An 11,962-nucleotide genomic window follows, 5' to 3' on the forward strand; every position below is an offset into this window, starting at 1 on the left:
ACATTTCCATCGTGCGCTCTTAAAGACCACACTGTGAAGTATTTGGCACAATAAGCTTTAATCAGTAAATGTTGTATTTAAACTGAGCTTAAAGATGGACGTAAAGCAGCGACTTTCAGATTCATGTGAAAAAGGACAAATGATGCAACCATAAGGTTCAGACTTGTCAAATGAACAGAACAAGTCGGTAAAGGTAACTTCTTTAGTGCTGTTTCGTTTTCTTAACCTGCAAGCACAAATGGGTTTTAAGGAAAAACTGAATGTTTTCTGGGGAAATGGTTTTAGATGAAAAATCACTTTAATAACGGTCCATTTCTGCCTCACCATCAGCCTGCCAGAAATCCTTCTGCAGCAGATGATGTTGGATTGTAGACATTATGATTTTCTCTCAGAGGTAAAAAAAAAAAAAAAATAGAAATACAACTTTGTTTTTTTTATTTGTAGTCAAACTCAAATTTTATTAGCTAAATTACTAAACGTGCTTTCATCCCATCATTGTGTATCACCACTCTGGTGCAAATGATGCAAGTTAGCTGTCACACACTGCAGGGCTGACTGCATGGAGAACAGAGACGACTGGTTGCACGTCTTCAACTAAGACGGAGCTGTTACAAAGTAAAACTGGGAGCAGCTAAACAGCTGTAAAAAGAATAAGAGGGATGAAGGCCTCTCTTTCTGTGAGTGTGAGAGATGATGACTCTGACTGGAGTTGCTCACCTTAAATACAGTAAGACTTCCGGGCAGTGGGATAAGTAACTACCTGATTTCCTCATGGTGAGCCTCGCTCTGGGTATTACATCAAATGTTTCTGTGAAGTTTGGGTTTCTGCTCAAAGCCCGACGATGAAGAAAATGAGAGAACACCTGATCATAAACACCTTTGCTATGAAAGAAGGGATTTGAAAGGCTTTACATAGTTATGATTGTAAAGAAGAAATTTAATTTAGCTTCACTGATCCTAAAGTATTTGACTAATCCCTTTATTATAAACACAATGACATTTTGATGCTAAAGCTTGATCTTTTTTTGACAGCTGCTAAGAATATAGTGATACGAACACGAGCTCATGAGTTGAATTTCTTGTCAGTTCAGTTTTGAATAAACGTGTTGTCATCCCCGACAATTTATTCTGACGGGTTTTGGCAAGAAAAGTAATCCTCGGGACAGCCTCTGCTCTCACATTTAATATTTTTCTTTTTAAGGATCGCTAATAAAAATTGAGAGTTTAAAGAAATTATTTCACATTTCAGGAATTTATTCTGAGGTTTTCCTCAGCGAGAGCTTTAATCCTTAACACAGCCCCTGCTTTCACATTTCATATTTTTCTGTTAAATATTGCTAAGAAATAACAAAGTTTAAAGAAATTATTTCACACATTATGGAAAACAACACTAAAAACCAGTCTTTCGTTCAAATACGACAGGTTTTATCCTGAATTTCAGTTAAGGGAAATGAAGCTTTGTGGGATTTGATTTTTACAGAGACACGGTTGCTTTGTTTCCTTTGCCTCATCAAGTGCAGATTTGTTAAATGCCATTCACATCCATGCTGTACAGCCACTTGATTTTCTTTACCATCTTCTGGTATCCTTTTGCTCTCTGAGAAATTCTCTCCATCTGCTCCTCTCTGCCAATCTCAGTCTCATACAGTATGTTGTCTTGACTGCCTGTCTCCATCTGCTGTAGTCTGTCATTTATGAACATATCGATGCCATCTGGTGGACGCTCCAATCCAGAGTGATTTGTGGTAGTGTAGCACAAGAGCATTCAGAGTTAGAAGGAGTGGGCCCAGCAGGAGTTAAAGGCTCTAATGGTGACATTGTTTGCTCATTACTTTACTCACTGAGGTGTACTGATTATTGCTGTCACTACCCATTAGTGTGTGGAGGAGAAGACTATCCTCATGGCCTAATTTTATGTTTTCGACACCCTCCTTTCACTTATCCTGTAGTTCCCACATATAATTGTAGGTGTTTTATAATTCTGGGACTTCAGAATTCTGAACAGTATTTTGTACCATTATTAAGGGTTCTTTATGACTGTTTTTTAATATATGTACACTATGGGAACAGTTCAGAGTACCTTGATATGTACACTACTAATCAGGCATATGCCTTCACACATTTCAGTCTATATATATTCTGCAGTTATTTGAATTGGGTTGTTTCAGCTTATTCATCTGTTGATTTTTTTTTCTTTTCTTAAATTTAGGAACAGGTCCAAAGACACCTTTGATTCCATTGCTCTGTGCCTTGAAATTATTCAAAATGCTAGGGAAGCATTCTAATTCACATTCTCCCCATCTATTTTCCAACACACCCCCAACTTTTCCTCAAGATGTTCTCCTACATCGTACATAGCATACATTCACAAATACAATTTGGCTCTTCATATTATTCATTTGTTTTCTTTTGCTTATCCATTTCAGGGTCACAGTAGGGCTGGAGCCTATCCCAGCTGCCATAGGGTGAGAGGCAGCGCAGGTGTGACAGAGACAGCCATTCATGCTCACAGAGTTACTGTTAGATCTAGGGGAAAACGGGGCAGATCATAAAATGCTACTCCCCCACTCCAACCACGCCCAAGAAAAACCAGCGGCTACTGTGGTAAGTTTTATGCAGTGATTTATTAACCTCGGAGGTGGACTGTGCCAAACAACAAACGAACAGTGCTAATAGTAATAATAATAGCTTAGATTTATATAGCGCCTTTCAAGAAACCCAAGGACGCTCAACAAAGAAGGAAAAAAAAAAAACAGGTGATTTTTCAACAGTTTCTTGAAAGTGTCCAGTGATGGGGTATTGCAAAGCTGAGAAGGGAGAGAGTTCCAGAGAGTAGGGGCTGCCACACTGAAGGCAAGGTATGAATGTTGGCTTGAGAGACAAAGAGCAGACCCATGGCTGAGGACCATAGTGTCCGAGGCTGTTTGAATGGGTGCAAGAGGTCAGACAAATACTGAGGGGTCAAAGCATTGAGGGATTTGTAAGTGAGAAGAAGGATCTTGTACACAATGCGAGACTTTACTGGGAGCCAATGTAGCTTAATAAGGGTGGGGGTGATGTGTTGCCAGACCTTATTGCGGGTTAGAAGCCTGGCAGCTGAATTCTGGACATACTGGAGCCTGTCCAGGGCTTTGCCGGAGATCCCGAACAAGTCCCCATTACAGTAGTCCAGCTGGGTGGTGACAAAGGCATGAATAAGGGTCTCTGCTATGGAATCAGTAAGTAAAGGCCAGAGTCTAGAGATATTCATAAGGTGGAAAAAGGCTGTTTTAGTGACCAATTTGATATCATTCTTGAATGAAAGTGTGGAGTCTAAGACGACATCCAAGTTGTGAACAAATGTCAATGAGTAGGTCTCCAAATTTCTGAAGTAGGGCTTCGTGGGTCACAACCAAGAGCTCTGTTTTATTACTGTTTAGCTTAAGTAGATTAAGTGACATCCAGGTTTTGATTTCATGCAGACAACTGACAAGAGATTGAGGGGGGGGGGGGGCTGAGAGGAGGTTTGGTACTAAGATAGAGCTGAGTGTCATCAGCGTAGGAATGAATGTTCCATGTCAGCTGAAGAGGAGTCCCGATCAGCTGGTGGCGCCACAAGCTGGGGAGGAGACACCCAGTGTCAGACCACAGCAGCAGCAGGAAGTGGAGCCAGGACAGGGAGCTTGAACCAGGAAAGTACACAAAGGGTGCACCGGCAAGGAGATGTCCCGTGGGGGCCAGGACTGACGGAGAAAATCCACAGCCAGAGGTACAGCCAAAGTACCACTTGTTAGGTAGGCTAGGCTATCAGCTGCTTGATCAACAGCATCCAGGTAACAGCTGATCGGTGAGGAAGGTGTGTACCCTCATAAACACAGAGGCATGTATAACGTGCCAAAAAAGAAAAATGCAGTAGCAGTTGACAGGGTCCAATATGAAGTAAAATCAGGCTGAATACTACAGAAAGAAAAACTAATTTGTTGCGAGCTGAGAAGCTCAGCATCAGCGTCCTCCCAGATCGGAAGTCAGGTCTTCCTAATCCTAAGTGCTAATTGTCCCTAAACTGACCTACAAACAAAAGGCAAGTATCTTATTTGAGCTCCTAACCATAAACAAGAGAAAACTTCGTCCTGCATGTCACTGCAGTGCTCAATATTACAGTGCTATCGCAGGTCACTATTTACAAATCTAAGTACAACTCTCACAGAACTGGCAACACTTGCAGTCAAGGCTAGCACACAAATGAGCACACTCAAATCACAGGCAAAATGCTGGCTGTTGCTGGGCCTGGAGGAGACAAAAGAGAGGGAGGTGGCTGTCAGCTGGAGCATTTGAGGCAGCTTTCCATCCAATCATCCAATCAGCAGGTGCCTCCTCAGCCTGGCCAATCTGCAGGCTCCACCTGTTGCAGCAACACACACACACACACACACACACACACACTGGATGGAGGAGAGAAGCCAGACATGCCCACTCACTCCCCACTGGGAGGGCCTAAACAGAAAGCACACAACACATGATCCTGGATCATAACAACACCTATGGCCAATTTAGAATCACCAATTAACTGAAAAAGTGTGTTTTTTGACTGTGGGAAGAAGCTGTAGTATCCAGAGAGAACCTACGCAGGCATGGAGAGAACATGTAAACTCCACACAGGTCTTGCTGTGATGTTACTCAGAGGAAGTCGACACAGCTGGGGGAACAAGACACAGGTGTACAGAATCAAGACAATAGACAGAAAGTGAAACTACAAGAAAGGCACACAGGCTATCAAATTAAAACAGGGAACATCCATCCATTCTCTTCCACATATCCTGTTCAGGGTCATGGGGGGGAGCTGGAGCCTATCCCAGCTGACACAGGGTGAGAGGCAGGGTACACCCTGTACAGGTCGCCAGGCTGTCACAGGGCCAACACAGAGACAGACAACCATTCACACCTATGGGCAATTTAGAATCACCATTTAACCAGCGTGCCCAAAGGAAACCCACACAGACATGGGGAGAACATGCAAACTCCACACAGCAAGAGGCCCAGGCGGATTTGAACCCAGACCTTCTAGATGTCATTCTAGCTGTGAGGCCGCAGTGCTAACCACCATACCACCATGCTGCCAGGAAACAAAGGATCTTAACACAAAGAGTCACACTGGCAAGGGATGGGGGAACACTGGGAAGCAATAAACCAAAATGCCAGGAACCAAATGAACAACTTATTATTATTTATTGTTGTTTTAATAGCATCAATATATAATCCTAAATAAATATAATGTATAAACTCCATAAACCGTAAGTAGTCACTGGAACTCATACACACACACACACACACACACACACACACACACACACACACACACACACACACACACACACACACACACACAGGGATGATAAAGGAAACAAATAGGAATCAGAAAACAGCCACGGGGGGGGGCAATAAATGAACTCTAGAGCAGTAAAGAAACCAGAGGTCTGTACGCAGCAGGATTTTGGCTTGTCCCCGGGTTTCTACGAACTCTGCAGAAATGTTTTCAGTAACATCTAAAGTCTTTGTGCTTCCCTGATGAGCGTCAGTAATAAATATAGATTCTTACAGGCAAATGTACTTTTTTATGTTGGCTGCAAACACTTTTATTGTTCTATAAGAAAACATATGTCCTAAAACAATATATCCTAAAACAGGATACCTACACTGTACTTGCTGAGCTCATATCAAATTTGTATGTAGATGGAGCTGATGCTTCAATTCTGTTTTCATATTTAATCTTTACTCTCAATCCCTTAAACACCACTGAGTCTTCAGCTGAGAGAAAACTGGGTTAGATTTGGGTTTTTTTTTGTACAACAAAGCAGGCTTACTTCTTACAGCGGTATATTGTCACGGTAACTTATGCTGAAAACCTAACCTGCTCCAGAGCAGGTTCAGATCAGAGATCAACAGATATGAAATCCCCATCTACTGATCAATCACTTCTCTGGAAAATAGCATCACCATTCCTCTGCACAGGAACCTTTTTAAATAGCATCTAATGCCTTTCTCTGCTGAGCATCAGTATTAAATATGGATCCTTAGATGCAACCTTATTCCTTGATTATTTTCCATCTGTTGGCTGCAAACAATTTTACAACTTATTATTACTTATTATTGTTTTAATAGCATCAATATACAATCCTAAATAAATATAATGTATATTTATTCTTTACCCTGTGACTGTTAAACATCACTGAGTCTGTAACTCACACAGTCTGCATTTTTGCCGGCTTTTTTTCTTGTCTTCTGACCAAAGAGCTTACCTCTTACCCTTATAATGCTACATTACTCTATAATGCTTCTCCTGCAGCACCTGTGTTGCTTTATGTTGTATTACGTGTTTAACCTCTTCATATTTTACCCATAGTATAGCTTAATCTTCCTTTGTAAAATCAGCTGTTCTGCTATCCATACTGTGATTGGTCAATGTTGCTAACACCACTTCATTCACATGAATGCACATTGGAAGCCCCAGATTAACTCAGTGAGTTGATGACCAGCTTTGTGTGACTGCTGATGTTCGGGTAAGTAAATCCAGACAACAGAAAGCTGCCTGGGGTATGTTAAACTCGCTTTATGGCTCAGAAAATGCAGAAGCAACAACAACAAAGATAAACAAGGAGAAACAACTCATAAACCTGCAGCAAAACTCAGGGACCACAGCGGTAACAGCTTGGCATGAAACAGTTTTTGTAATTTAGTTGAGTTTAAACGTGCAGCGTTCATTTAGCTGTGTTATAAGTTTGAATCGGGAACACGAGGTCCTGGTTTTAACCTCACTGCACTGCAACATCCATAAAGTTATTCATTATGAAGAATTATTTGCTGACACTTAAAAAGTCAGGCAATTCAGAAAGTAAATTTTCTTTTTTTTTGGTTTTATCTTTCTCACCGTATTCCAATTTAGCACTGCTGCATGAAATCCAGGAATGAACTTTTTGCAGCAGTCGTGTCGGATCGCTGCGATAAACATTTCAAGGTAGTCTAAAGTAAGTGGTGCTATTCAACTAAGCATCAGTTAAGTAATCTTACATGTCTGCACGCTCTGTATGTTAATTAGAGCACACATTAAATTGCTGAAAGAAACAGTATTTCTTATCCATTTCTGACAAGAGCAAGGACACAGAGCTGCTCACACACACACACACACACACACACACACACACACACAAAAGCAGAATGGGAAGATGTGGTGAAATGAAAATCAGATAAATCAGTCATCTTGCAGGTCTGTCTACAAGTCCGGCAAGTTTTAATGAATTAACTTTTTTAATTGGGCCGTGTTTTGACAACCTCACATCCCATTCAAGCTGATGCAGTTTTTACCCTTGCTGCTAACTTTAATGGCCTTGTGTACGTCTGAAAAGCTACTTAATCATCCAGCACAATTAAATTCAGATTTATACAAAAGTTTTAATTAGCACAGTTTTTTTTCTTAATCTGTGTGTCTTTTGACAAAGTCACGAGAGAGATGGGGTGCGATAAGAGTAGCTGATGATTTGGTCTTGCCCTCCGCTTCCTCTTCCTCCGTGTCTCACATGTGTTTCGATGACTCATCATCATGTGACTGTGCCAGATTCTAATCAGCTCCCTGCACCTGCTGCTGGTTCCTACAGTCTTACACTGACAAACACCAAACATAATCAAGGTTGAAAGGTAGATGTTTCTTTGCCTTGCCCAAAAAACAGCAACAGTGCCTGATCTCAGTCCCATGTGGGATTTGTCATGATGAAATATAGCGTCAGTTAATTATGATCTTTTTGTTTGTTTGTTTGTTTTTTTTTTTTTTACAAATTCCATACACTGATGCATGTAAGCACACAGGTCATATCATTGGCAGATATTTTTATAATACAGTTTTAAAATGGAAAAAAAAATACTTAAGTACATCAGATTTCATTTAATTTTAAGTTTTAAGTTTTTGCATGAGGAAATCAGGAGTGGCAGAGAGTATGGGAGGGTGGTGCAGAACATGCATTGGGACAGCGACACAGTGGTGAGGTGTGTGGTAGGAGTGACAGATGGGTTCAAGGTGGGGGTGGGATTACATCAGGGATCTGCTCTGAGCCCCTTCTTGTTTGCAGTGGTGATGGACAGGTTGACAGATGAGGTCAGGCAGGAGTCTCTGTGGACTACGATGTTTGCAGACGACATTGTGATCTGCAGCGAGAGCAGGGAACAGGTGGAGGAGCGCCTGGAGAGGTGGAGAAATGCTCTGGAGAAGAAGAGGGAGGAAAGTCAAGACAGAATACACGTGTGCGGGGAAGAAGAAGATGATGATGATGAAGAAGGTTTCATAAAACTTTAGACTTGAGAAACATTGTACTGTAGTGTTTACAAAATACAATGACTCAAAGTGTCTGAAAATTACGCAGTGCTACTTATTAACTGATGACCTTTAAGAATTTTCCTGCAGGATTACTTTAACTTGCTGTGGATATGAATATTTCTCAAATTGTATGAGGGTGTACCCCACCTACAGTAGCTGGGTCAAGCTCCCCTGACCCTGAGGATAAGTGGTTGAAAAAGTAGAACGGATGCATACATGCAAGGGTCAAAGGTAAAATAAGTCTTTCTGCTGGAATGCAGAATTTTATATTAATATTTGTTAGTTGATTTTTACGTGGAAATAAAATCAGACATCACGACCATGACTTTATGCAGCTCTTGTGATGGCTTAGAAGCACAACATGATACAATTCTCCAGTTATGTGCAGCATAACAATGTTATCTGTATCAAGAGGCTTTTCTGCACCCGTGTTATGATAAGATGTCATTCACAGAAATGGAAGAAGGAAAATTTCACACTTTCAGGCACTTTCTGACTTTGAGATTTGAAGATTCCTGTAAAGCTCTGACATCGCATGTCAGTGTACAGTTTTACACCTCATACTCCACTTTTATTATTAGTCTTCTTTGACATAGTTATTTATATTAGTTTAAGAAACTGCCCATGGCTGCATCGCAGTGTAATATTGAAACATACATATAATGCCATGTGGGTTTTCTATGAACCATAATATCGTCACCCTCCTAAAATAATGACCTGAGTCATTTTTTCAGACGAAACACATGTGCACATTTGTGTAGTTGTTTTTTTCATCATGTCAGAGATTTTCTGTCAGTGTTCAAACATTCAGTATTATTGTTTTTTTTTCTGATTTCGCACAGGTTAATACACAGGATGTTTTATTTTGATAAGATCTCAGTAAGGCAGCTCGAAGTCCAGAAACAGTAATGAGCACGAGTACTCAGAGCAAGTGAGCTGTGAACATTTTTCTTTCTTTCTTTTCTGATGATGAGCAGGTCTTATCACACAAGCTGCAAGTTCATTTTAATTCAACATCCAGCACAAAGAAAACCTCCAACAAACGAGGGCCAACTCTCATTCGGACCAAGAGCGAAGCAGTAATTGGAAAGCTTAATTGGAGAGATGGCATCTTGTTAATTGAATTAGCAGCAAGAGAAAAAAGAAACTGCCAATTCAGGACAATGTCACACAGTGACATTGAGAGATTGAGAGGGGGAAAAAAAACGAAGAGAAAGAAGCGTGAGGTGAGTGAAGCTGACAGATAAACGGTAATACAAGGAAAAGGAAAGAAATGTAGACAGGCAGATATGAGTGTCAACTGCAACTGAAGAGAGGAGGAGAGGCAGACAAGAGGACCCTTAAATAAGAAAATGACTTATTTAAGAGCAGAGGTGAACTAGAAAAGAAATGTAAGGCAATGAATGGAAAGAGAGACGAGACGAGGACCAGCATTGAATACACCTGTAAAAAATGAACATGTCAGGACAATTTCAAGGTTATCATGCTCCTGGGTTGGAGACACACACACTGTACACACACTGTAGACAGGTGCACAGACACACATGCACACACACGTACAGCACAAGCTGTACACACACTTATTAGTACATAGGCTCTGGGTCTCAAGGGGGGAACCCCTGGGAGAAAAGCTCATGGCTGATTACTGTTACAGCTAAGTGAACTGTGTCCTATTTCAGAGACATCAATGTCAGTGCGCATGTGTGTGTGTGTGTGTGTGTGTGTGTGTGTGTGTGTGTGTGTGGGGTGGGGTGGGGTGGGGGGGCTTTGCTGTTGTGTGAATACAAGAATGTGTGTGTAAAGAGTGTGTTTGAGAAATAACATTAAAATAAGAGCTTTGAGTTTAGGCCAGAAACTTATTTAGACACTGATGAGAGGCGGTCCCTACTGAAGAAGGATGGATCCTGTGTCCTCTAACCAATCACATTCAAACTCCTCCAGTGTGACTAAATGATAAAATCATTATAGGCTGGAGGTCGGGGTGGATGGATGGATCATTTATGGTTTCAATTTTTCGAGATCGACTTTTTTAATTATTATTTTTTAAACATGACCACGTTCTTTTTTTTCTATAACCACAAAGCCTCTAGCCTTACTTGAGTTGAGTAATGGTAATCTTACTAAAGCTCCTTCTTTAACCCAAACTGTGGCCGTAGCATTGTCACGTTCTGCAGCTGATTCATTTTTCAAAGAAAAACTGCCGTAGAGGGGATGCACAAATATGTTGCTTCATGGTTTAATTTGAGGCATTTTTTGTTGGTCCTGTGAGGTTAAATGCACTAATGCTCCTGCTAGAAAGATGAAACATTTAAAGGTCAGCTGTTAAATGTTATAATTGTGTCTGTGTTTTTTTTTAGTGCACCATCAAACATCAATATTTGTATAAAATCCTGAGCACCACCTCAGCAACTCCCAAAGTTGTTTTCATCCATGCTTTTGAGCACCTTTTATGAGGGGAATGATAATTTGATTCGATTGGTTAATAAAAACAGTGGACGGAGGGAACTCTGCATTCAGACTAACTGCTGACATTTATTGAGAAAATAAACTGAATGTCTTTCTTTCCTCTACCTGGTTTAACTAGCAGGGCAGTAATTTTATCATAATGACAGTGAAAAGGGAAAATATAAAACACAAGATTTTTAAGGCTCCCCCAAATTTTAATGAAAAATACAAGAGGACTTAAAGTTCATCTCAGTAAAGCAGGAAGGCAGGGTCACCATTTAAAAGCTGCAGTTGGTGATTATTTGATGCATAATACACAGAAGTCATAATATTCACTTAAAGAGATTTTGTTTCCTTGTTTTAAAGCAGATTTACAAAACGTTTCTATTTCCTGTGACCCCTTTTGTAAAAATGAACTTTCTTTGACGGGGATGTAAAAATGCTCCTGAAATTTAGTTGTGAGCTGATATTGAACATAAAACCTTCACACCATAAATGTCTTCTTTCTGATTTCCCCTGAAATTTACTCAAGGAAACTTGAGCATAAGTGACTCTGACTGACATCATGATGTGCGTCACAAAAGAGAAAAATTACACCTCTGTAGAGTTACTTACATATATTTGGTAATTTCTCATCCATTTTATACATTTCCTCTCTCCTTCATTCATCATTCCCCCTTTTCTTCTCTCACTCCTTCTCTGACTCGCCTGCTCGTCATCTTTTATCTATTCATACATTTTGCTCTCCCTTTAGTCTGTCCATCCCAGGCTTTCGATCTTTCTCTTGTCTCCTTCTCTCGTTTCCTCCAACCATATCCCTGCAGCTTCCTTTGTTCAACAACTGTCTGTCAAAAGAATTTTTCAGTGACAAGATGCAGCTGCATAACAGTGACCATTATGCAAATCTAACTTTTATTAAACATATTAAAAAAAAAAGCTGCCTTTGTCGAGGTCAGAATTAATCTCCACTGACTGATAGTCATAAGACAGGGAAAACATATAATTAATTTTATTAAACGCATTCATGTAAGTGTGACATTTTTATAGCAACATTTTATTAGTTTTGTTACTTATTACACAGATGCTAGTTCACCTAGTCTGTGTTTAAGCTTTGACATTTGCTGATTATTTTGAAAAGAAATTGCCACAAACAATATGTGATGATGTTTCTGAATG

This window comes from Archocentrus centrarchus, chromosome 9 (genome assembly GCF_007364275.1).
Source record: "Archocentrus centrarchus isolate MPI-CPG fArcCen1 chromosome 9, fArcCen1, whole genome shotgun sequence".
Taxonomy (NCBI): Eukaryota; Metazoa; Chordata; class Actinopteri; order Cichliformes; family Cichlidae; genus Archocentrus; species Archocentrus centrarchus.